Source organism: Mustelus asterias, chromosome 8, assembly GCF_964213995.1.
Source record: "Mustelus asterias chromosome 8, sMusAst1.hap1.1, whole genome shotgun sequence".
Taxonomy (NCBI): Eukaryota; Metazoa; Chordata; class Chondrichthyes; order Carcharhiniformes; family Triakidae; genus Mustelus; species Mustelus asterias.
In genome coordinates, this window is record NC_135808.1 from 34,308,212 (window position 1) to 34,325,813 (window position 17,602).

A 17,602-nucleotide genomic window follows, 5' to 3' on the forward strand; every position below is an offset into this window, starting at 1 on the left:
TCACCTTTGCTGTCCGAAGAAGGTCGTACAGTTTCTTCTTGCACTGGTCAAACCGAGGAGTCATGCGCCTGACTGCTGGGGGTCTGTTGGGGGGAGCGCGTGTTGCTGGGGGGGGGGGGGGAGCGCGTGCTGGCTGGGGGTGGGGGGGGGGGGGGAGAGAGCGGGTGCTGGCGGGGGGTGGGGGGGGGGGGGGGGGAGGGAGTGTGGGGTTTGCATAGTGTGTGTTGCTGGATGTCTGTTGGGTGGCACGGTAGCACAGTGGTTAGCATTGCTGCCTCACAGTGCCAGGGACCCGGGTTTGATTCCCGGCTTGGGTCACTGTCTGTGTGGAGTCTGCACGTTCTCCGTGTGTCTGCGTGGGTTTCCTCCGGGTGCTCCGGTTTCCTCCCACAGTCTGAAAGGTGCGCTGTTAAGGTGCATTGACCAGAACAGACACCGGACTGTGGCAACTCAGAGAATTTCACAGTAACTTCATTGCAGTGTTAACATAAGCGTTACTTGTGACGAATAAATAAACTTAACTTTAAGGTATGGGGAATGTGTGTTGCTGGGGGGGGGACATGAGTGTGTTACTGGGAGTGTGTGGGAGTGGGTATGGGGAGTGTGTGTTGCTGGGCTGGGGGCGAACAGAGTTGGGAGGGGGGGTAGGAAAAGAAGGGAGCGGAGACCCGTTCCGCACATGTGTCCTTCGAGCAACCGTCGGACATTGCGTGGCCGCCGACTGCTCCAGCTCCGATAGGAGGCAGTGCAACACCTCTGCCATTTGTTGCAAGACCTGGTACCTTGGGCCTGGCGACTGTGTGGCTGTGGAAGTGACGGACGCCTTAAATGTTTACTCCACCAGGTCCTTCCAGATCCCCAGTGGAGACCTTTGTGGCATCTTACAATCATCCATCTACAAGCGTGTGAAGGAGGTCACGGATGTCCTGTATGCCCGGGCTGGCCAGTATATTAACCTTGACCTGGACCAGGCCCAGCAGGAAGCACAGGCAGCAGGATTCGCAGCCATCGCGTGAATGCCTAATGTACAGGGGGCTATAAACTGCACCCACGGCTTCCATTCCATCAATGTGCAGTTGGTGTGTGACCATCAGCTGAATGTAATGCACGTCTGCACCCGGGAGACACCCCGGCAGCGTGCGTGATAGTTTTATATTGAGGAGTTCCGATGTCCCAGATGTCTTTGAGGGGGAGCCCAGAGTGCAGGGATGGCTCGTGGGGGACCTGGGGATCCGCTTCGGACTTGGCTGATGACACCTGTGCGAAGGCCTGAGACAGGATGTTGGGGAGGAGGATGATGATGACCAACACCGCCCAGATGCTGGAGGGCTGGCGGCAGCAAGAGTCAGGCATGCGAGGGTGGCTCGGGAGGCCCTGATCACTGCGCAGTTTGCCTGCCAGGGGCCAGTGTTGCCACACGTGGATTCCAACCACCCCCTCCCTTCCATGTGCGCCCCTACAATCTCCTGAAACATTGTAGCACTGGAGTGGTGGGCCTGTGTTAGCGAGTTTCTGTGGCAAGCAGGAGGGTGAAGATGACTTGCTAAGCACCTTTATGATGATGCCCTGTTACAAACTTGTCTAACTCCTACCTGAGCTCCGCGTGCACGCTGGCAACTGGGCCCACGTCTGGGTGGGAGGAAGGGAGCACTAAACACCAATGCGGGTTTAAGGGATGCCATTGCAGATGTTGTAAGTTGGTGCCCCTGCATGTCTCCAGTAAATGATTTGAGTGCCTTGATTTTCACAAGTGCATGTAAGACTTTACAGTGCCTGATTATTAAATCTAACTGGTGGTCTCCTTCACCCGTGCCATCTTAGTGCTGCTACAACTTCTTAACTTTACGTGGCCTACCACCACGCCTCGCTGTCTCCCCATCGGAGGTGGAGGGAGCCAGCTGCCTACCTCGCCCCATGGCCTGTGATGCCCTTGGCAATCGTCCTTTGAAGGCCCTGGACCTTGAGGACCCTGGCTGGCTTCCAGGTGTCAGGGACGTATCCTCTTTATCGCGCTGCCCCTGAGATGCCCTGGTGTCAGGAAAGGGGAGTCAGAAGGTGTAGCCCCACACTCCTTGCTGGAAGACCCCGGCGTGGGCTCGAGCCCTTGGGGTTCCTGTGGGCCCCTGGGTCACTCCATGGGACGGCGGTGCTTCTGCAGTGCGCTCCAGAAGCTCTGGGGGCCCTGCCAGCCCTGGAGGACCAACTGCATCCTACCCATGGTGGTTGAGCCCTCTGCGATGGCCACCTGAGTCAGGGACCACCTGTCAATGGCCGCAGCAAGTGCCCTCTGAGACTGGGCCATGCTCTGCAGCACCTCAGCCATGACGCTCTGTGACTAGCCCATGTTTTCAAAGGCTGCTGCCATAGCCCGCTGTGTCTCAGCACTGTCCCCTCTGCAGCCCCTCCGCCATGGACCGCAAAACCTCGAGAATCTGTTCAGTTCTTCACCTGTGACCCACTGTGACTAAGCCGTGACCCTTTGGGACTCTGCTGTGACCTGCGGTGACTCAGCCATCGCTTGAAGCCTGACACTCATGGTTTCCACCCTTGCAGTGTTGGCCTGGGAACCACACAAGATGGGCAATAGCTGGTCTGTCTGAAAGCTTTGGGACTCCTACCACCAGCCTTGCAGTCAGTCCAGTGTGGTCATCAGCCCCTCCTGTATTCCTTGGCTCTGTTGCTGCATCTCCAGCAGCTGAGGGAGAAGTGATCACAGAGGCCCTGTGTAGCCTGAGGCCAGCTGAGTCCTCGCCTCCGGCGTGCCAGAGGACTCGGACATTCCTGCACCTGATGTACATTATGTGTCTGCGTGGGTTTCCTCCGGGTGCTCCGGTTTCCTCCCACAGTCCAAAGATGTGCGGGTTAGGTTGATCGGCCATGCTAAAATTGCCCCTTAGTGTCCTGAGATGCGTAGGTTAGAGGGATTAGCGGGTAAATATGTAGTGATATGGGGGTAGGGCCTGAGTGGGATTGTGGTCGGCGCAGACTCGATGGACCGAATGGCCTCTTTCTGTGCTGTAGGGTTTCTATGATTCTATGATTATCAGTGTCATGCGTACCAGAGTGTGACCCAAATGCCTCAATACTAACTTGATCCATCGATGTGAGAGCCTCTGGGATGGTGAACTGCGAGGTAGAAGCTGACGCAAAACTGGTGCCAGCCTTGGAGATCCCATCATCGCCTTGCTCTGAGGAGTCTTCTGAGCTGTCTTGCGGAGGGTGGGTGGGAGCTGTACTCTAGCAGGACACACCTCTCTCAGGCAGGTAGACAGTAGTCTAACTTGTCAGACATGGTGATCTGAGGGGAGGTATTTGAGATAGAGGATCCGGATCGTAACACTATCCTTTGGGATATTATAATCAGGTAGTGGTTTTGCCAATTGAATATGGATAGCAAGCATTCCTACTGGAATCTTGTGGATGACACAAAAGTGGCCGGGTGGTTAACAGTGAGGTGGAGTGTCTTGGGCTACAAGAAAATATAGACGGAATGGTCAAATGGGCAGATAATTGGAAGATAGAATTTAACCCTGAAAAGTGTGAAGTGATACACTTTGGAAGGAGTAATTTGACAAAGAAGTACTCAATGAATGGTAGGACACTAGGAAGTTCTGTGGAAAAAGGGAAGTTGGTATGTTTGTCCATGTACCTCTGAAGGCGAAAGGATATTTTGGTAGGTTGGTGAAAAAGACATATGGGACACTTGCCTTTATCAATCAAGGCATAGATTACAAAAGCAGGGAAGTCATGTTAGAGTTGTATAGAACTTTGGTGAGGCCACAGCTAGAATACTGTGCAGTTCTGGTGTGCTAGTCTACTGTTTACCTGTCTGGGAGAGGTGTGGCCTGCTCGAGTACAGTGAACCACACCAATAAAGAGATTATTCTAAATACTCTGCTTGAGCACTTCTGATGCATGCTGGGAGTTGTGTGTCAGTTAGGAAAAGCCACGATTCACTATCCACTACGTCACAGATTGAAGATCTGAGTCAGAAGGTTCACAATACGTGCTCCCATTGTTTGTGTGGAAATTATAGGAAGGATGTGATTGCACTGGAGAGGGCAGAGAAGATTCACCAGGATGCTGCCTGGGTGCAACATTGAAGTTACGAAGAGAGGTTGGATAGACTTGGGTTGTTTTTGTTGGAGCAGAGAAGACTGAGGGGTGACTTGATTGAGGGGCATGGACAGGGTCATAGAAGTTAACAGCGTGGAAACGGGCCCTTTGGCAACCCTTTTGTTTTTAACCACCAAGCTAGTCCCAATTGCCTGCGTTTGGCCCATATCCCTCTACACCCATCTTACCCATGTAACTGTCTAAACGCTTTTTAAAAGACAAAATTGTACCCGCCTTTACTACCTCTGGCAGCTTGTTCCAGACACTCACCAGCCCACAGTGTGGAAAAATTGCCCCTCAGGATCCTTTTGCATATCTCCCCTCTCACCATAAACCTATGCCCTCTAATTTTAAACTCCCCTAACTTTGGGAAAAGATGTTGACTATCTACGGTATCTATTACCTTCGTTTTTTTTTATAGACCCCCATAAGATCACCACTAAACCTCCTAGCTCCAGGGAAAAAAGTCCCAGTCTATCCAGCCTCTCCTTAGAACTCAAATCATCAAATCCCGGTAGCATCCTGGTAAATCTTTTATGCACTCTTTCTAGTTTAATACCCTTTCTCTAATAGGGTGACCAGAACTGTACACACTATTCCAAGTGTGGCCATACCAATGTCTTGTACAACTTCAACAAGACATCCCAACTCCTGTATTCAATGTTCTGACCAATGAAACCAAGCATGCCGAATGCCTTCTTCATCACTCTGTTCACCTGTGACTCCACTTTCAAGGAGCTATGAACCTGTACCCCTAGATTTCTTTGTTCTGTAACTCTCCCCAACGCCCTACCATTAACTGAGTAAGTCCTGCCCTGGTTCGATCTACTAAAATGCATCACCTCGTGTTTATCTAAATTAAACTCCATCTGCCATACATCAACCCACTGGCCCAACTGATCAAGATCCCTTTGCAATCCTAGATAACCTTCTTCACTTATGTCACCAATCTTGGTGTCATCTGCAAACTTACTAACCATGCCTCCTAAATTCTCATCCAAATCATTAATATAAACGACAAATAACAGTGGACCTAGCACTGATTCCTGAGGCATACCGCTGGTCACAGGCTTCCAGTTTGAATAACAACCCTCTGCCTTCTGTCATCAAGCCAATTTTGTATCCATTTGGCTACCTCACCCTGGATCCTGTGAGATTTAACCTTATGCAACAACCTACCATGCGGTACCTTATCAAAGGCCTTGCTGAAGTCCATGTAGACAATGTCGACTGCATTGCCCTCATCTTCTGGGTTATGGGCCAAGTGCTGGTAAATGGGATTAGGTGGGAGGTTAGGTGTTCCCAATGTGTCAGTGTGACTCATAAACGTTGAAGAAAGGAGCAGGAGGAGGCCATTTACCATTCACCATGATCGTGGCTGATTGTCCAACTCAATAGCCTAATCCTGCTTTCTTCCCATAACCTTTGATCCCATTCACCCCGAGTGCTATATCCAGCCGCTTCTTGAATACATTCAATGTTTTGGCATCAACTGCTTTCCGTGGTAATGAATTCCACAGGCTCACCACTCTTTGGGTGAAGAAATGTCTTCTCACCTCCATCCTAAATGGTCTACCCTGAATCCTCAGACTATGACCCTGGTTCTGGATTCCCCCATCATCGGGAAAATCCTCCCTGCATCTACACTGTCTAGTCCTGTTAGAATTTTATAAGTCTCTATGAGATCCCCCTCATTCGTCTGAACTCCAGCGAAAACAACCCTAATCTATTCAAACTCTCCTCATACATCAGTCCCGCCATCCCCGGAATCAGCCTGGTAAACCTTCGCTGCACTCCCTCGAGAGCAAGAACATCCTTCCTCAGAAAAGGAGACCAAAACTGCACACAATACCCTAGGTGTGGCCTCACCAAGGTCCTGTATAATTGCAACAACACATCCCTGCTCCTATACTCAAAACCTCTCACAATGAAGGTCAACATGCCATTTGCCTTCTTTACCGCCTGCTGCACTTCAGCGACCGGTGCACAAGGACACCCAGGCCCCGCTGCACACTCCCCACTCCCAATTTACAACCATTCAGGTAGTAATCTGCCCTCTTGTTTTTGCTTGATGGGCCGAAGGGCCTCTTCTGCGCTGCATGATTCTATGATTCTATGACTTAAAGAGGAAAAGGGCAAGTAAAGTGAGTGTCAGTCCTAGCGAGTGACCATGGAGAGTTAATAGTAGATAATGAGGAAAAGACTGCTAAAATAAACAAATATTTTGCTCTGTCTTCATTATAGAGGATACAAAAAATATTTCTGTACATAAATATAGCTGTGAAAGGTGGAAGGAAGAGGGGGATTTAGTGAAATTAAAATCACTGGGAGGCAGTACTGAGCAAAGAGATGAAGCTGTCGGCTGACAAGTCTCTGGGTCCTGATAGACTTATTCCTGGAGTCCTAAATAGGTGGTTAATGAGGTACTGGATGTGCTGGTGTTAAGTCAAGGTATATTCCCTCAAAAGAGAAAGGTCAGGCAAACAAATACAAATTAGATGATGATGTCACTGGAAACAATATGCAGGGGTATGGGGGAAAGGGAGGGAAATGTTATTAAGTCATGATGCTCATTTGGAGAGCTGGTGCAGACATGATGGCTGGAATTTTACCCTCCCGCCCACCACAGGAATCGGAGGTCTGTTGAAAAAGGAGATAGAAATTGAGATAAAGAAGAAGTGTGCTTCTGACAGGTGTAGGGTCAAAAATACAATTGAGAACCAAGAGGAATACGGAGCATTCAGAGAGGAGGTGAAAAAGCACATTGGAGAAGTGAAGGGGGAATATGAGAGAAAACTGGAAAACAACATTAAGGGAAATCCCAAAATGTTCCACAGACATATAAATAGTAAAAACGTGGCAAAAGAAGGAGTAGGGCCAATTAGGGATCTAAAAGGAAATTTTAACATGGAGGCAGGAGGCATGGTTTTGGTATTAAATGAATACACTGCATCCTTACCAAGGAGGTAGATGCCACCCAGACCACAGTGACAGACGAGGAAATCCTGTCCCTAGAGTGGTTCAAAATTGCTAAGTGTTGAATAGGGTGTAGGTACTGCAAGTTGACAAGGCACCCGGACAGGGTGAGATTTACCAAGGATATCAAAGGAAGTGAAAATGGAAATTGCAGGCGTGCTGGTCATAATTTTCTTCTTTAGACTCGGGGGGGGGGGGGGGGGGGGGTCTGCTGCCAGAGGACTGGAGAATTGCAAATGTTGTGTCCCTTGTTCAAAAATGTTTTAAGGATGGCCCCAGCGATCACAGGCCAATCAGTTTAATGTCAGTCGCAGGGAAGCTTCTAGAAACTATTTGGGATTGAATTAGTAGTTGCATCGAAAAAGGTGGGTTGGTTATGAAGAGCCAGCTTGCATTCCTAAAGGGGTGTAATTGTGTTTCACAAATTAATACAGAGAAGTGTGTGGTGATGCATTTTGCTAGGAAGAACATGGAGACACCATGGCCGGATTCTCCCAGCCCACTGCACTGCTCAAGTATCGCAGCGGACCAGAAGCCAACAGCAGGAGGCCTTTAGCAAGGCCCTTTTTTTTTTAGCATAATCAACTCCAGGCCAAATTGGTGCAGAGCTGATTACTATATGGAAATCTCAATCTCCATATGATTAGCGGGCCTGGGATGCGAGTGTCGGGGTTTACAACTGCTCCCCACTAACGGGGAAGAAGCGTGCTCACCCCGCTGGTGGGAACAGAGGCCATTGAGGCCCCTCCAGGAGGTCGAGAGCAAGGGGGAGGATGCCCCTTGAGTGCCAGCCTGGCACTGCCCACTGGGCACCGCCAAGTGGGTGGTGCCAGAGGGGGGGCAGGCCCTACCTTAGGAGGGGCAGAGCAATTGGTGATGGTGGGCAGGGAAACCTACTGCCTCTCCAAGTGGATTAATAGGGGGAATGACTGAGGGGGTGATCAGGGCTGCACATGGGGAGGAAGGGAGGGTCGGGGCTGGCCATCAGGCTGAGATGAAGGGGAGATTGGAGCTGGGGGTGGCTCGGGCTGGCCATGAAGTGGGGGGGTGAGTGGGGGAGATTGCAGCTAGCCCGGGGGTGGGGGGGGGGTTCGGTAGGCCAATGATCAGGAGAGAGAGGAGTCAAGAAGCCGGCGATGGAGGTGTGGGTGGGTGGGGGGGCATGTCGGGAGGCCAGCAATCAGGAGGGGGAGGCCAGAGATTGGGGGTGAAAGTTCAGGAGGCCTGCAATGGGGGCAGGCAGTGCGCATGTGCTGATCTCCTTACTGATTGGTGCATGCGCAGTGGCCCGCTCAGCATGTCCCACCCCCACTTGCCGGTGTGAATTCCCCTGAGACACTCTGTGGAACGCAGAGTATTAGAGATTTGTTCAGGTAAGTATGCCCAAAAAACGGTGGGGAATTCTCCCATTTTCCCATCTGTTGGGCACTTAGTTTTTTTTTGGAAGAATCCCAGTCCATATAAAATAAGGGTTACAATTCTTAAAGGGGTTCAGGAGCAGAGGGAGCTGGGTCTGTGTGTGTATAGATCATTAAAGGCTGCAGGACAGGTGGAGAGAGCAGTGAATAAAGCATATAGTAAAACCGGCATCGAGTAGAAGGGCAAAGAGATTATGCTGAACTTGTACAAGGCACGAGTTAGACCTCAGCTGTAGTATTATGTACAGTTCTGCGTGCCGCACTATGAGAATGCATTAGAGAGAGTACTTGAGAGGTTTACAAGAATGTTTCCAGGGATGATACACTTCAGTTAAAAGAACATAAGAACTAGGAGCAGGAGTAGGCAATTCAGCCCTTTGAACCTGCTCTGCCATTCAATACAATCATAGCTGATCTCATCTCGGCTTTAACTCCACTCTCCTGCTCGTTCGCCAAAGCCCTTCAATCCCTTACTCATTAAAAATCTGTCCACCTCTTCCTTAAATTTACTCAATGTCCCAGCATCCACCGCTCTCTGGGGTAGTGAATTCCACAGATTCATGACCCTTTGAGAGAAGTAATTTCTCCTCATCTCTGTTTTAAATCTGCTGCCCCTCAATCATAAAACTATGACCTCTTGTTCTACAAGAAGAAACATCCCTCTCATCCGTCCTGTCAATCCCCTTTAGCATCTTGTACACCTCAGTTTACCCCCTCTCATTATGAGGATGGGTTGGAGAGGTTGGGACTGTTCTCGCAGAGAGGAAGCTGAAGAGGAGATGTGATAGCGATATTCAAAATCATGAGGGAGCTGGACAGAGGAGATATGGAGAAACTGTTCCTACTCGTAAAAGAATCACAAACGAGAGGGCACAGATTTTTAAAGTGATTTGCAAAAGAAACAAATTGATGTGGAAAAAAAACCTTTTCACAAGTGGTTGGGGTCTGGAATGCACTGCCTGGAAGTGTGGTGGAGGCAGGTTCAGTCGAGGCATCCCAGAGGACATTAGATGATGATTTCGCTGGAAACAATATGCAGGGGTATGGGGAAAAGGGAGGGAAATGTTATTAAGTCATGATGCTCATTTGGCGAGCTGGTGCAGACATGATGGCTGGAATTTTACCCTCCCGCCCACCACAGGAATCGGAGGTCTGTTGACCTCGGGTGGGATTTTACAGTTTTGGGGTCAAATGGTCTCCTTTGGCTCTGTAACAATTCTGTGATTCTGTGAATTTTACAAAATTTCCTAAATTCTGGAAAGTTTCCATCAGATGATTAGGGAGGTTATAGCTGGACAGTTTAAAAACGCAAAGGTAATTGGGAAGAGTAAGCATGGTTTTATTTAGCCAATTTATTGGACTTATTTGAAAGAGCGACTTGTGTTGTGGATAAAGGGGAGCCTGTAGGGGTGGCACGGTAGCACAATGGTTAGCACTGCTGCTTCACAGCTCCAGGGACCTGGGTTCGATTCTTGGCTTGGGTCACTGTCTGTGTGGATTTGCACATTCTCCTCGTGTCTGCGTGGGTTTCCTCCGGGTGCTCCGGTTTCCTCCCACAGTCCAAAGATGTGCGGGTTAGGTTGATTGGCCATGCTAAGATTGCCCTTAGTGTCCTGAGATGCGTAGGTTAGAGGGATTAGTGGGTAAATATGTAGGGATACGGAGGTAGGGCCTGGGTGGGATTGTGGTCGGTGCAGACTCGATGGGCCGAATGGTTTCTTTCTGTACTGTAGGGATTCTATGAGCTGCACTTGGATTTTCAGAAGGTATTTAATAAGATACCACATCAGAACTTAATGGAAAATAAAAGCTCTTTGTGTAAGGGTAACATATCAGCCTGGATTGAAGATTGGTTGGCTGGCAGAAAACACAGAGTATACATAACTGGGCCATTTTCTAATTGACAGGAGGTGATGAATAGAGCCCTGCAAGGGTCTATGTTGGGGCCTCAGCATTTTGCAATTTATATTAATGACTTTGAGTGGAGTGAAGGCATGGTGGCTAAATTTGCAGATGACACATAGAGTCATAGGGGTTTACAGCATAGAAACAGGCCCTTTGCCCAACTTGTCCATGCCGCCCAGTTTTTACCACTAAGCTAGTCCCAATTGCCCAGGTTTGGCCCATAACCCTCTATACCCATGTAACTGTCCAAATGATTTTTAAAAGACAAAATTGTACCCGCCTCTACTACTACCTCTGGCAGCTTATTCCAGACACTCACCCACTCTAAGTGAAAACATTGCCTCTCTGGATCCTTTTGTATCTCTCCCTCTCACCTTAAACCTATGCCCACTAGTTTTAAACACGCCTACCTTTAGGAAAAGATGTTGACTATCTCACTGATCTATGCCCCTCATTATTTTATAGACCTCTATAAGGTCACCCCTAAGCCTCCTACACTCCAGAGAAAAAAGTCCCAGTCTGTCCAGCCTCTTCTTATAACTCAAACAATCAAGTCCCGGTAGCATCCTAGTAACTCTTTTCTGCACTCTTTCGAGTTTAATAATATCCTTTCTATAATAGGGTGGCCAGAACTGTACACAGTGTTCCAAGTGTGGCCTTACCAATGCCTTGTACAACTTCAACAAGACATCCCAACTCCTGTATTCAATGTTCTGACCAATGAAACCAAGCATGCTGCATGCCTTCTTCACCACTCTCCACTTTCAAGGAGCTATGAACCTGTACTCCTAGATCTCTTTGTTCTATAACTCTCCCCAATGCCCTACCACTAACTGAGTAAGTCCTGCCCCGATTCGGTCTACAAAATGCATCACCTTGCGTTTATCTAAATTAAACTTCATCTGCCATTCATCAGCCCAGTGGCCCAAATCATCACAATATCAAGATACAAAGATAGGTAGAAAAGTATGTGGTGAAGGGGACGTAAGGACAGATATAAATAGGTTAAGTGGCCAATAATCTGGCAGATGGAGTATAATGTAGGAAAATGTTAAGTTGTTCACTTTGGCCAGAAGAATAAAAAAAGCAAAGAATTACTTTAATGGAGAACAACTGCAAAATTACGAGGTACAGAAGGATTTGATGTTCTTTTGCATGAGTCACACAATGTTAATATGCAGGTGCAGCAATGATTAAGAAGGTTAATGGAATGCTATCCTTCATTATAACATAACAGTGAGGATGTTATGCTTCAATTATACAGGGAGTTGGTGAGACCACATCTCGAATACTGTGTGCAGTTTAGGTCTCTTTATTTAAGGAAGGATCTAAATGCACTGGAGGCGGTTCAGAGGAGTTTTACTAGATTAATACCTGGAATGATGATAGGTTGGACAGGCTGGGCTTTTTCCACTGGAGTTTAGAAGACTGGGGGTGACTTGATTGAAATGTATAAGATCCAGAACAGTCTCAAAAAGGTGGATGTGGAAAGGATGTTTCCTCTACAGTGCTGGAAGAGGCCATTTGACCCATTGAAGCTGCACTGACTCTTACCTAGGCCCTATCCCCATAGCCCTATCCCCGTAACCACACACATTTTACCCCACTAATCCCCCTAACCTAAATTTATTCTTGGAACACTCGGGGACAATTTAGCAGGGCCAATCCACCTAACCTTCAAATCTTTGGGCTGTGGGAGGAAACCGAAGCACCTGGAGCATGCACCGGGGGCAGCATGGTGGCACAGTGGTTAGCACTGTTGCCTCACAACACCAGGGACCCGGGTTCGATTCCCGGCTCAGGTTTCCTCCCACAGTCCAAAGACGTGTGGGTTAGATAGATTGGCTATGCTAAATCGCCCCTTAGTCACAGGGACTAGCTAGGGTAAATGCATGGGGTTATGGGGATGGGGCCTGGGTGGGATTGTGGTTGGTGCAGACTCGATGGGCCGAATGGCCTCCTTCTGCACTGTATGTATGTTTGATTTTATGAAACCCACACAGACACGGGGAGAATGTGCAAACTCCACACAGTCACCTGAGGCCGGAATCGAACCCGGGTCCCTGGCGCTGAGAGGCAGCAGTACTAATCACTGTGCCCAAATTCTGGGTGAATCCTGAACTAGGGGGCACTGTTTTAAAATTAGGGGTCACCCCTTTAGGACGGAAATGAGGAGAAATCTTTTCTCTTCGACTTTTGTGCTACTGTGAACTCTGCCTCAGAAGACAGTGGAGACAGGGTTATTAAATAATTTTAAGGCAGAGGTAGATAAATTCTTGTTAGGCAAGGGATTAATTGTGGTACATTGGAATGTTGAACTTGAAACACAAATAGATCAGCCATAATCTTATGAAATGGCACAGCAGACTCGAGGGGCTGAATGGCCTATCTCTGCTCCTATTTTGTATGTTAATATGTACTGATCGAGGGATTGTGCAGGTAATGAGATTTTAATAAATCAGTGTGCCTTCTTTTCAGTGTCTTTGTGATGATTTTCTTTTCAATTTAGGTGGGAGGTAGAAGATGCTCAGCCCCAGGGGTGAAGCCATCACTGTCGCACTGTGTCCTCTCGTTGCTCCGTGAATCTGTCATCGTTGTATTGTGTGCTCCCATCACTCCTTGTGAAGCTGCCGGAAACTGAAACCAATTTCTAATTCATGGAACATTGATTTATTCTTGATACAATTATGTCTTAGAATTCATGATCATTTTTCAAATCATGATCATTTTTCAAATCATTTATTAAGATAAACTAATTTGTTAACCCTGTTCTTGTGCTACATGAACAATGTTAGTACATTAAGATGTTTCTCATGTCACAGATTTCATTAAAACTTGTACAAAGTTGTAAAAAAACTTGTTATTTTTTATAGCTGTACTTTCGGTTAGGTTAGGTGCATTGGCCATGTTAAATTCTCCCTCAGTGTACCCAAACAGGTGTCGGAGTGTAGCAACTAGGGGATTTTCACAGTAACTTCATTGCAGTGTTAATGTAAGCCTACTTGTGATCCTAAAAAATAAACTTTCAACTTTCATAATCAATAATCTGTCCATTGAATGTTCTGTACAATTCTGTTTCATGGGCTCAGCAGGATAGCAAAACGCTGATAGATAATAATGGGCCCCAGGTTGTTGTGTTAACCCAGAGTGGGAATCTAGCTGGTGGGGAATGAGGTAAGCACCAAATCCTCTACTCCAGCTCCTGTCGACTAACCTCAGCACCAAGAGATTTTAACTCTCCGGTCTCGTTTGCATGTCCCCCAAAATCAGAGGGAAATGGAACGACAGCCATCCCAAGGTCTTCAGGTTCACACAAGTCACAGGAAAGGGGTTTTTGGAGGGACCTGTAGTCTGTGCTGTCATCGCTTCATGTGAAGCTGTGGGAAACAAATTATGGAGTTCATGGAGTATTGATTTATTCTGGATATAATTATGTCTTAAAATTCATGATCATTTTTCAAATCATTTATTAAGACTAATTTGTTAGCAATATAACATCTGTTGTTTTCCAAATGAACAATATTCGTACATTAAAATGTTTCATTCAAGATTTCATTAAAACTTGCACAATGTTGTAAAAAACAGATCAGTCATAACCTTATCAAATGGTGCAGCAGGCTTGAGGGGCCGAATGGCTTCTGCCCCTATTTTGTATGTTCATATGTACTGATTGATTGTGCAAGTAACGAGATTTTTAAAAATCAAGGTGCCTAGTTTTCCATGGGTGTATAAGAATCTGGTATAAGGGGTTAATATGGGACTGATTACAGTACCACCCACAGAGTGATGTAAGAGAACACAGGACCCACACATTGGGGTCATAAATAATCGATCCGGGGAATCGGGTATTTGTCCAGCTGTGAATAACAGTTTGTTTGTTTAAAGACCCTGCAAAGGCAAACTGAACTATCTGGCTTCAAAATAGGTACCACCAGTGTAGCTCATTCCACAAACTGGACAGCTTTTATGATACCTTCTTGTTCCAGTCTTCAAATTTCTGTTTCCACTTTTTCCTTTAAAGCAAACGCTACCGGGTGGACTTGCTTCCTGGTCTACACACAAGGTCATCGTGGCTCCTTTTATGGTTCTAAGCCCTTTTCAAAAAAACCTGGATATTTGAGCAGGACTTCACTCAAGTGACCATTTCCTAACTGAAAGATGTTTACCCAATCCAGGTGGATTTCTCTCAACCAGTTTCATCCCATTAGGCTTGGGCCTGAGCCCTCCACTACTCTTAATAGTAACCTAACCAGTTGCTTTTCATAAGAAACAGGAACAAAGGTTGTGCCCACAACTCAGATTCCCCTCTTTGAGTCCTCAATCTCGCCAAAGTCTTGATTAAAGTTAAGAGTTGGAGTCCACTGCGAACATTGATTCTCTGATCACTGATACAACCGTGCCTGTATCAACCTCCATTAATAGTAAATGTCCAGTTAAACTTGCAGTTATCTTAATTAGGTCCAGTTTGGACATTGGTAGACCTTTCAGGGTATGCACTCTCCTGGACACTGGCCTGCATGTTTTCCTAAATCTAGGTCCTGAAATCTTGCTTTATTGTTCCAACTCCACATACCAGGAACAGTTACAATGCCTTGCTGGGTGGGATTCTTGACTGTCTGGTCAAAGCTTGGCTTTGTTTTATGGCTGTCCTGCAGGTACACCTGGATTTACTCGTATCCTGATACTCTGTAATCAGTCAAACTGGCGTGGGTGTCCACTTCCATCTGGATACCATGCAACTCAATTGCCACATTTTCAAACAATAAGGCCAGCTGTAATGCCTGTTTGCAATCCAGTTGAGCTTCTGCCAACAGCCATTTCTGGATATTTATATTATTTGTCCCACGTACTAAACAGTCTCTGAGTATCTCATTAAGCATCAACGTGAATTAACATGTCAGCCATCTCAACCTTGTTAGGAAATCCATAGCAGACTCCTGGGGTGCTGAGTGAAACTGGTACCTTCACAGGATCAGTGGTGGCTTAGGGTCATGATATTCCCTCACTAGTCCGCCAATTCTTGGCATGTTTTGGTATCTGGTGCTTTCAGGAAAGTTAATCTCTGAATGCTGAAGGGATCATCGACACGGATGCCATCATCTCACATGAGAACACCATCTACCTACTCTTGCAACTCGGACAACGTTGTCTACCTGATACGCTGCAGGAAAGGATGTCCCGAGGCATGGTACATTGGGGAAACCATGCAGACGCTGCGACAACGGATGAATGAACACCGCTCGACAATCACCAGGCAAGACTCTTCTCTTCCTGTGGGGGAGCACTTCAGCAGTCAAGGGCATTCAGCCTCTGATCTTCAGGTAAGCGTTCTCCAAGGTGGCCTTCACGACACACGACAGCGCAGAGTCGCTGAGCAGAAACTGATAGCCAAGTTCCGCACACATGAGGACGGCCTAAACCGGGATGTTGGATTTATGTCACACTATCAGTAACCCCCACAGCTTGCCTCCTGGACTTGCGGGCTATCCTGTCTGGAGACGATACACATCTCTTTAACCTGTGCTTAATGCACCCTCCACCCACATTGTCTGTATCTTTAAGACCTGGCTGGCTGTAGGCATTCGCATTCTAATCAGTATTCTGTAACTTGATTTTGTCTCTGTGCCCCGTTTGAGAGCAGATTTCCACTCCATCTGATGAAGGAGCAGCGCTCCGAAAGCTAATGGTGTTTGCTACCAAATAAACCTGTTGGACTTTAACCTGTTGTTGTTAAAACCCTTACTGTATCCACAAATGGTCAGAAGAATGACCTGTTGCTTTTCATCTGCCACAATGTCATTAACACTAAAAAAGTAACACATGCGTTCCACATGTTGGCCCAGTCCTCCACAGCCGGATCAAAAGAATCCAGTTTCTCAAACAGAGGCATGATGCCTGAAAATGGCTTACCCCCAGCAAAGCCGGCTGTTAGTGAGCAAGTTCCTTAGGGTCATTATTTTTCCTCACGGTAGCACAGTGGTTAGCACTGCTGCTTCACAGCTCCAGGGTCCCGGGTTCGATTCCCGGCTTGGGTCACTGTGTGGAGTTTGCACATTCTCCTCGTGTCTGCGTGGGTTTCCTCCGGGTGCTCTGGTTTCCTCCCATAGTCCAAAGATGTGCAGGTTAGGTTGATTGGCCAGGTTAAAAATTGCCCCTTAGTGTCCTGAGATGTGTAGGTTAGCGGGATTAGCGGGTAAATATATGGGGGTGGGGCCTGGGTGGGATTGTGGTCGGTGCAGACTCGATGGGCCGAATGGCCTCCTTCTGCACCGTAGGGTTTCTATGATTCATTGCCACTGATATAACTACTCAGAGGCCAGTGTCCCTTCACCAGATTCTTTTTACTTACAAATGTATCTCCACTCCAAAGAGTACTTCAGGTACAAAGTCAAAATCCAGAGCCTCAGTAGGTCTGATACTCTTCAATATATATACAAGTGAGACTCCTTGATTGGGTAGATAATCCTTACCTCAATCAGGGAGCTCATACTCCAAGAGGTCAATCTCATGGGCCTCATTGAGGTCATTAGACCCTCCCTCCTGCACAATCTCTTCAGTCACACATTCATCTAATCTATCTTCCTCTTCCTGTTGCTAAGGCCCAGGCCCGAATCTCCCAGGTGATTTGTGAAGTTAGCTTAGACACTAAATTTTACATTTGATTTTGGCAATGGTGAGCATAAGGTTTCACTCCAGATATGATTCAAGTGACCTACTGGGAAACTTTTATCAAACAAAGTTTATTTAACAACACAGTTAGAATATAACAAATAGAATGACCATAACCTTTACCAATTACTAGACTTAAACAGGACATGGTATATTTCTTATCAGTTAGCTATCTCTGTGTTCCAATTTAAAGCAATACCCCATAGACATACACCCTTCTTCAGAATTACCACAACAAGTATAGAACATAGAACAGTACAGCACAGAACAGGCCCTTTGGCCCACGATGTTGTGCCGAGCCTTATCTGAAACCAAGATCAAGCTATCCCACTCCCTATCATCCTGGTGTGCTCCATGTGCCTATCCAATAACCGCTTAAATGTTCCTAAAGTGTCTGACTCCACTATCACTGCAGGCAGTCCATTCCACACCCCAACCACTCTCTGCGTAAAGAACCTACCTCTGATATCCTTCCTATCTCCCACCACGAACCCTATAGTTATGCCCCCTTGTAATAG

At 47.2% G+C, this 17,602-nt stretch overlaps 1 protein-coding gene across 1 annotated transcript in view; it reads left to right on the forward strand.

The window, feature by feature from the left end:
* The window catches only part of LOC144497007 (H-2 class II histocompatibility antigen, A-U alpha chain-like), a 71,996-nt gene extending 58,725 nt beyond the window's left edge, over positions 1-13,271 (forward strand). The window contains exon 5 of the mRNA XM_078217687.1: positions 12,925-13,271. The gene's annotated coding sequence lies outside the window, so the exon portion shown is untranslated. The remainder of the gene's footprint in view (positions 1-12,924) is intronic.
* The last annotated feature ends 4,331 nt before the right edge of the window (positions 13,272-17,602 follow it).